A 9,204-nucleotide genomic window follows, 5' to 3' on the forward strand; every position below is an offset into this window, starting at 1 on the left:
CTGTGCTTCCTGATACAAAATACAGCAAAAACCCACCAAATTAAGTCAAATCTCTTGTCATTCTCACACCCTGAAAAGCCACCAAGTGGGCTGGATTTGATTATTCGTCATGGTGGTTAGAACAAGGGCGGTGAGGACTCTTTGCCTCTTTTAAATCTGCAGGAGAGAGCAATCACAGAGGACAGATTACATTTTCATACCTGATACAGATCAGAAAAGGCTGAACTTAGCTGTGAAATTCAGCATAAATTTCCTCTGCTGGAAGAGGTTTTAGAAGCAGCCAGCAGACCAGCCTGCAGCGTGTAAAACTGAAATCAAACACTAAAATATGATCATCCAAGATCCAGAGATTTGGATGAGGGAGAAAGAGGAGAATACACTTCAGATACTGCGCTGCCAGAAAGCTACATCAGCTTTTATTGACAGGGATCAAACAGACTTCCATATGAAGCTGAAGATACTCTGTACTTTTTGCTTGGTTTTACACACTGAGGAGACCATTTGCAGTAACACTAATGGAACTGCTTGCTGAGAAAGTGATAGTCCACTTGGTCCAAGGGAGGAAGAAAGAAGAAACAAGTGAAAATAAACCAAAACTCAACGAGGAAATTTATGATTTAGCAGAAAATTGAGAAACGGAGTGATAAGACGTCAGAAGGGAAAAACAAGGTGGAATGATGTGTGCAGACATGAAACGGGATCAGATTTAGGGCATTTTCTCAATGAAGTGTGTATAATCATCAAGTATAATGAGAGTTTCAGACAGGAAATTAAAGATGCAGTGATAAGAAAACTTTAAAATCCAGCATTAGGAGAAGTTTTTTCAGCTTTACTCCAAAATCATATCCAGGAGGTTCAGCATATTTATTCATGTTCTGATGGTTCATGCATATTCAAATATGCATTTTATATCACTTGAACATAAAGATTAATATTATGCAGCTGTTTGCAAAAGCTTAGATTTTAGATGTGAAAAGAAATAAATGTTAATGTGCTGCTGCTTAAATGTTCAAAAGGCTCAGCACCCGGCACAGATTTTACTAATCCTCCCAAACAAACAAAAAGCTTTTACTCATGATCAACTTTAAGGCATCGCTGCTTCTTTCAGTGGGGAGCACAAGTACAAGAATACTGCTGCAGTTATCTGCACATCAAAATATGAAACACGCAACATACCCACCGCGCTCACGGTGGGTATGTTGGGTGTTCATTGGTGTACTTATGGCCTGCTATCACATTATGTGGCCTGCTGCACATCTGCAGTTCTGTAGATGCAATTGCCAAATGTGGGCAATTAATTTTTGATTGAGTTTGAGTTTTGACTGAAGTAATCCATAAGTGTTCAGATTAAAGTGTATGGACTCGTAATAATTTCGTGAGGACCGGACTCAAATTCAGGGAGACATCCAAGTATTTTTTTTAAAGCTTTAAGGTCTCTCTGTCTCTCCCACACAATTTAACACACAAAGGAGAAAAAAAGGTGAAGGTACTGTAGGTCCTTGAGTGTTAGATCAATGTTCTTGGATAAAATATGTGAACACAGCTGGTTAGAATGAAAGCACTCCTGTTCTGGAAATGACCATTTGCCCACAAATGGAATGTCTCCACTCCTGCAGGATACCTTTAACCAAATGTGCAGCTTGCAATGGCAACTGAAGTAAAGCATTTCACAATTACATTCAATTACACCAAGATATAACTAAAACTTACCTCCATATGTTGCCCATGATAAGTGCCCTGGGTCATCCAGGAGCCCTGGGGAACCCCTGGGAGAGGACCAGCCACCTGGAGGTTTGGTGAGTTATAGATCAGCATCTGCGTTGCCATAGCGGTCTTTAAAGCTGATGCTAATTTTGCAGAGGAGTAAATATGCTGTGCTGAATCACTGGCACAGAAACATCACCAGTGGGGCTGAAGTAATGCCCTTGTGATGAGACATTTTCAAAGAAGGGGAAACCAATAAAAGAAGGAAGTAAAAGACAAAATAAAACAGGAAGTAAGTGAACCTAAACATAAAAGTTTAAAACCATGACAGGACTCAGTACTAATCTGACCCGACTCTGAGCTTTAACACCTTATCTTATCCATCAGAAGGGATACTTGTAATTCTCAGAAATGCTCATTCAACCTTGAAGAAAAAACAAATCAGAATTTCTTCCTCTAAAATTTATAAATGTTTGTTCCCATGCTTGTTTATTTGTTTTTAACGAATCTGTTTAATAATCCAGTTATTTTCAAGCTAAGAGAAGAAGAGGTGGCCCATTAGAGGCCACACATCCTCACGCGTGATTTGTCCCTGGAGATGACCAAGGACATGAGAGACCAGGCAGTTAATCACAGCCTTTATTTATGCACAATGACACCAATCTTATGGCGTGTTTAGAAAAAGGACAAAGACACAGAGAATCGTGTCAAAATCTCACGTTGCTGGAGCGACACTTCCAACTGCAATCTTTGCATTTTGATTTTCTGATGATGAAATCCTCTGCCACAGCTCTCCAGGGCCTCTGCAGTCACACCCTCGTTTTTATTAACACATTGCTTTTCCCTCCTTCCTCTGTCTTTGCCCATCTCTCTCCTGCCACATCTCCCAAACTCCATCATTTCCCCTCTGCGCTCAATTTGCCTCCGTTTTTATTCCCTCTCCCTCATTATTCCTCTTCTCCCTAAAGGATGCAGAGAATTAGAGCACAACTTCCTCCCCCAGAAACACAGGCTTGGTAAAGCTTTGAGTTTCAGAGGGAGCTCAATCAGAACTCCCTCTACTTTCAGAGCACTTCAGCTCTGTGCAGCAGTAAATTGCCTTTCCTTGCTCTTTGTGCACTGCTGTGCAGAAAGAGCTTCATGGTGAAGTTAAGATGCCGGCACTGCGGTCGGCAAACTTCTCAGCGGGTTGCACTTTTGAAGGAGCCTTATTTTTTTATAATTGTAACCATAACATCACATCCCTACCCTTCCAGATTCCCAGTGCTGTTAAGATTTAATGAGATTTTGCATTTCAGATAAAAATCCATTCACAATAGTTTGGAGAATCCTCAAAGGCACACATCCTAAATAGAGTATTTCTTGGCTGGTATGGTGGCGTTTAAACATCAACAAACTTATTTCCTGCTTTTTAGTGAATTTAGCTGGAAAGTGAAGAGATGTGGATTAGAGCAGTGACTCACTCCCTCCACGGCCACCATCCTTCAGTGAGCGGCTTCCCTCCTCTCACTGTTTCCAGCTAGGAAAAAACTCAAATGAGACTCAGTTTGTTTGTTTTTTATTTAAAAATTATGAAACATACACATATGGAAATATGCACGACTATCTGCACTGCTAATATGATTTCACAGCACTGTTTTTGTTCCACAAAAGGCACTAAGTCAGGCATGAAAATTTCCCTTCCTTTCTTCTTCCTCCATTTTCATTTTTTCTTCTTTTTTAATAAAAGAGCAGCTGGACTGATCTTGTAGTCTGAGTGCTGCAGGGCACAGAAACATTCGAGGATTCAATTAGACATTTAATAACCTTTTCTTCTTCTGCTTCTTTTTTTAAATTTTTTTTATCTCCAGACGCCTGTTGATGCCAGAAGCTTTCTGTCGCCAGCACAGGCTTAAAAACATGTGGCTGTATTTGCCTGTGTGAGTAAAAGGTGTGTGATGATAAGCAAAAGGTGCTACACTGATTTCAGAGACAGATGAGGAAGCGAGAGCTCCTGGGACGCCTGGCGTACAGATCAGCTCATGGGTGCCTGTGTGTGAGAGAAAAATCGCTGCTGCCATCAGTTTCCCAGAACCTCATCTGCGCTTTATCATATCGGCTTCCTGGCAGCATCCTGATGATGTCATCGGTGAGTCAGGCTGTGGTCTGCCTGACTCCTCAGTTTAGATTTGATCATCACCTCCTTCTGCTTGACTTTAACGTCAAAATCCGTTAAGCTGACGTTAACTTTAACCTCAGGTTTTGGAGCTATTTTTGGATTTTGGAAGTTTTGTCTCCGATTTGATCTTTGCACTCAAAGGTTAATGCCAAAGCTAGAGAAGCGTCTAGTAGTTTGTAGGTTGCTGAGTCAAGGAAATCTCTAGTGGGTTCTGATCCCGAGGTGTCACATTAACACAGGGTTTTCAGCTTCCTGCATCTTACCACTACACACAAGGTAGCTTTTGGCACCAGACTGTGCACCAAAAAAATACTGGTAGATTCTTTTAGAGTTGGAGGGTTGTCAATCAGAAGACCACATTTCCTTTCAGCACTATTGCTTTTATTAAAATATTTCCTGTCACAGCATTAAAATGATGGTAAACCCTGATGCAAAATGCACCTCTGCCACATGTATGTTTATGACATACCTTGTCTTGGAGTTGGTGCCATGGTGCAAGGGATGCAGCTACTTTCTCCATCTGCTTTGATACAGCCTTATAGGTCTCATTTGGACCTCTATGTTTTCCACTTTGTTCTCACTTGCTGTTTAGTTTTGCTCATGTACCAGAAGCTACCTAAACAGGTTTAGGAAAAGATTGTAGTTTAAGTTAAAATGTTGCATACTGAAAAGGGAAAGGTTGGGTTTCGGTCTGTTGCTTCATAGCATAGATGCCAGAGCGGTTTTGAGGCACTGCTGGTTCTGAGAAAACAGCCGTATTTTACACCCTGAAGTTAAACTGTGCAGGTTATGCTTTCAAGCACAGTGCTTCCAGTCTGAGGTCATGCTATGCAGCAGCGGAGTCTGCATGCATCAGCGCTGTGTGTTTCTTTTCACTTTTCACTGGGCTCGATGCACTGCCGTCCTTAACTAATGAGTCCAGCTCTCGAGCTCATTTGAGGGTCAAATTTTGTGCTGAACATTTCTTGTTTGCAAGCTCTTAGTTATTCCCAGAGTGATGCAGTGAGGCATAAATATTCAGTCTATACAATACAGTGTGCAATAAAATGCAATGAACAAAACATCTTCTTTTACTCAAATATATGATTATAAAGACATTAAGTAGGAATGCATTCAAAATAATGCTACAGCCCACAGACAGAGGGAGGCAGGAAGATCTTCAACAGTACATTTTTTCCTCTTAGTAAAAAGAATTCTCTGGAAGAGAAATTGGAAAACTGCTCCGTGGTCAGAATGACTCAGCTGTCGCTCTCTGATTCATGTAGACCTGGATCAGACTGTAGGTGGGCGTAGCCTGTCCTGCATCCAGCAGAAGCTCCAGGTGCTTTTACTTCCCACGACGGATAAACAATTAACAGCTTTCTAAGAACAGCTGTGTGAAGGAGAACCATGAAAAATGTCACTTCTCCGGCTCCTGTCACCTGGAACGAATTACAATCCTGCAATTTCCAAACGGGCACGAAAGAGGACAATGAGGGCCTGTCTATACAAGCAGGGAAAAGTAAACCTGGACTCACTGCACGGAGCGTTCGTTTTTCCATTTTCACTGTAACTGGTTTCACTCTCTTTTTGGGAACTGACTGAAATATAAAAGCTGAAGTTTCATAACAAGTTAATGTTACTACTCGAGTCTCTATGATTAATGGAAAGAATACACTATTAAATAAATTAGAATGAATAAAAACATAAAAACACATTACAGCGCTCAGGTTTGACCCCTGCTAAATATGAGATAACCAGTTTAACTGCACTTTTCTTACTGTGGAGAAACTAGCTGTTGTTACTTTGAGCAGACTCCTGAGCTTAAACAGGATGTCATGGCTACACATGAGACAAGCAGGGACTACTATTATCATCATCCTTATTATTAATGAGTGCTGAAGTCTTCCAAAGGATGCAACTGCGGAACGTAAAGAGGAAAGGGAAATAGTTTTCAAGGCTGAACACCTAAAGTACACACAGAAAAAAAAAAAAAAAGTAGGCCGAGCTCTCTCTCCCTTCCTGGTTGTAATTTGTTTCCAGGACATGGATGCTCTGCAGCACACACCACACTGTGAAGCCTTTTTAAGTATGCACACACTTCAGGCTGAAGGCTTGGCCGATCTGTTCTTATTGCAACAGCAAGTTAAATCTGCTCTGATGTAACAGGATTCAGGTGTTTATTGTTCAGCATTTCTTCACACTTACATACCAAGAAGACTTTAACAAACGCCAGAATTCTGTGTCTGTGAAGCTGGAGAGGTTGTGTAGGTTTTGGACTCTCTGTTGGCAAAGAGCTGCGGAAACAGAGCCGAAGTCCAAAAAGCTGCATCTCTTTCCCTTAAAAGGTCATTGGATTGTTATCAGAAAGGAGTACGCACCGACTGTCTGCAGAAAACACACATACACAGTTTTTACACTCCCACACCTGCGGGAGAAAACGACTCAGGCATATGACTGTCTCTGACAACTTTTTTCTTTCTTTCTCTCAGAGTGAAGAGGTCCATAAATAAATAAATAAATAATTAAAAAAAACATCCCAGAGAAAGAGAGAGAGCTGAGAGCTTCTGGTCTGCTGATGCCAGATATCTGTTTATATTAATGAGTTTTAAACAAGCAGAATTCCAAATTTTTAACAGTAACTTCCTGTTATCATAACAGACGACTGCTGCATTAGTGTTATCATGGGTGTTGATTTCAGGATGATTTAGAGCACATGTACTTCTTTCACCTCACCCCCATCTGGTCCCGGCAGATGGCTGCCCCTCCTTGAGCCTGATTTCTTCCTGTTCAAAGCGAGTTTCTCCTTCCTACAGTCACCAAGTGCCAGTCATTGCTGGGGTTTTCTTTTTATCATTGCAGGGATTTTACTTCATCAAAAAGGTCTGACTTTGTACAGCCTCTGAATCTTTTTGGTTAGGCGTAATCATCTCTGCTACAATAAACTTGAAGACCCAGAGAAAAAAAAAGATATTATATGCATATATTATATATATGCATGCAGATATGTGCAAAATGTAAATAAAACTGTTTCCACATCAGTGCTGCAAACGTCATAAATCGGTTTAAAAACTGAACTGTGTAAGTAAAGGAAAAAGAACAGTCTAAGAATATATTCAAGAAAGGAGCAAAATCTCACAAAAACATTAAAAAGCTAAACAAATTTTGCAGCATATATTTCTTAAACGTACCTCTAAATTTTTCCCAAACATACACACACTTCCCACATGCTCACTGAGCGTAACTCTCCTCTTGTTCCTAATCGTGCCCATCTCTGTGCTTAACAACTGAAACTAGAAAAATTTGCATTTCCTGCGAAAATGCTGTGTGGATGCCTTAAAGCTGAAGATGTCCGCAGAAAAAAGCTGAAAAAGTTGAAAAAAAAATGTTGCCCTGAGCAGGATTCAAACCTGGCCCTCCTGGTCTAAGGGTGGCTATTTAGGTCACTGAGCCAAAGTCATTCTCACAAAGAAGAGGTGGAGAGATTGACAATTGTGCTGAAATGAGCAGAAGCTGATGAGAATTGTCCTGATAAGTGGTGGAAAGGCTGAAAATGTTTCAGAAGTGGTGAATAAGCAGAATTTGGGCAGAAAAGAGGTGAAAACTCTGAATATTTTGCTGAAAAGAGTTCAATCAGCAGAATTTCTTCTGAAAAGAGTTTAATCAGCAGAATTTTGCTGAGAAGAGGTTTTTTCTGAAAACAGCAGAAAAAACAGAAAATTTTTCTGAAAAGAGTTCAATCAACAGAATTTGTGCTGAAAAGAGTTCAATGAGCAGAATTCTGCGGAAAAGAGGTTTTTGCTGAAAAGTGGTGAAAAAACTGAAAATTGTGCTGAAAAGGGGTGAAAAAGCTTAAATTTGTGTTGAAAAGAGTTAAAAAAGTTTAACTGTTGATTGAAAGAAATGTTGCCATAAGCGGGATTTGAACCCGGGCCTCCCAGTCTGAGAACTGACGCTCATCTCACTGAGCTAAAACACAGGTCAGCCCGGCAAGGAAAATAAGTGAGGCCACTGATGATATGGCAGAAATGGGCAAAAAATATTGCAAAAAAAAATTCAATATCTCAAAAAGTATAAAAGTTATGAACACCAAAAGTCATAGCCGGCATTAGCAGAAAGAGCAGAATTTTTTAAAGTTTGAACGGTGAAAATCGGATGAAAACTGTGGGAGTAGTTAAGTGCCAAAAAGTGTACGGAAGCAACTAGAATATAGTGGAATAAAGAATAAAGAGAAACAGGATCTCAACACAATAAATGCTCTGTGAGAAACTGACATCGCACATCCTGTTTCAGCTGTTTGACCCACTGTTTACATTCTTGCTCTCAAGCTGCGCAGAAATCCATGTCAGCGCCAAACACGGAGAAAATACCGCAGAATGATCGGCTACTGCCCTCTGCTGGTGAGACACAATTACTACATTAGAATGGACTTTCATTGTTTTTTCCAACTGAATTGAACCACGTGTTCTTGTCAATTTTTAAAGGTTAACTAAAGAGATAAATAACCTTTTACAGGAAGGAATCTGTAGATTTCACAACATGAGGTCCACTGTTCACAGACCAGTGAGGCGATGGGGATCATGTCCTCCATTTCATTGACATTAAAAGATATGATATGGAGACTTGGTAATGAAAAGTTGAACATATATATGTAGTTTATTAAATATTGAATAAACTGCACACTTTAAAAGCTTAATGCAAGCAAGAAACTGCAAAACTAAATGTATGCAATCAAATATATCAGAGATATTATTATTAATGTACAGAGACCAACTGTTTTGGAAAGAGGTCAAAGTGCTCAATGTTTTGGAGCCCATGTGAATTACAGCCTCAGTTTCATGTTCTTAGCTGATAGTAGTGGCACACGGTGTGGCGTTCTGCTGTTGCATCCTATCTGCTTCAAAGTTTGATGTGTTGTGGGTTCAGAGATGCTCTTCTGCACACTTCAGATGTCACGAGTAGTTATTTGAGTTTCAGGCCCGTCTTCTCTGGCATTAACACAGACGGCTGTGTGGGAAAATCCCAGCAGACCAGCAGTTTCTAATTTTCTTCCCCAGTTTGGGCTTTGAACTCACTGAAAGTCTTGGATTTAACAGCGTACCTTTGGGAACAGGCTCCTGTGACCCAGAGAGTTTTTTTTTTAGCTTCCTTACGAAAAACCACATTTCTGTTTAACATCATTAACAAGAAAGGACCACACACCACTCGTGTTTTGATTCAGCTGCACTGGCTAAACGTTTACAGTTTGTTTTTACAGCCTTTCATGGATCAGCTGCGTATTATATTACAGATCTATCACCTCCACATTCAGCCTCAAGGTCGCTGATGTCATCCTCCCAACTATTTTTTTTTAAAAATATTGG

Source organism: Astatotilapia calliptera, chromosome 13, assembly GCF_964374335.1.
Source record: "Astatotilapia calliptera chromosome 13, fAstCal68.1, whole genome shotgun sequence".
In the NCBI taxonomy this organism is placed as follows: Eukaryota; Metazoa; Chordata; class Actinopteri; order Cichliformes; family Cichlidae; genus Astatotilapia; species Astatotilapia calliptera.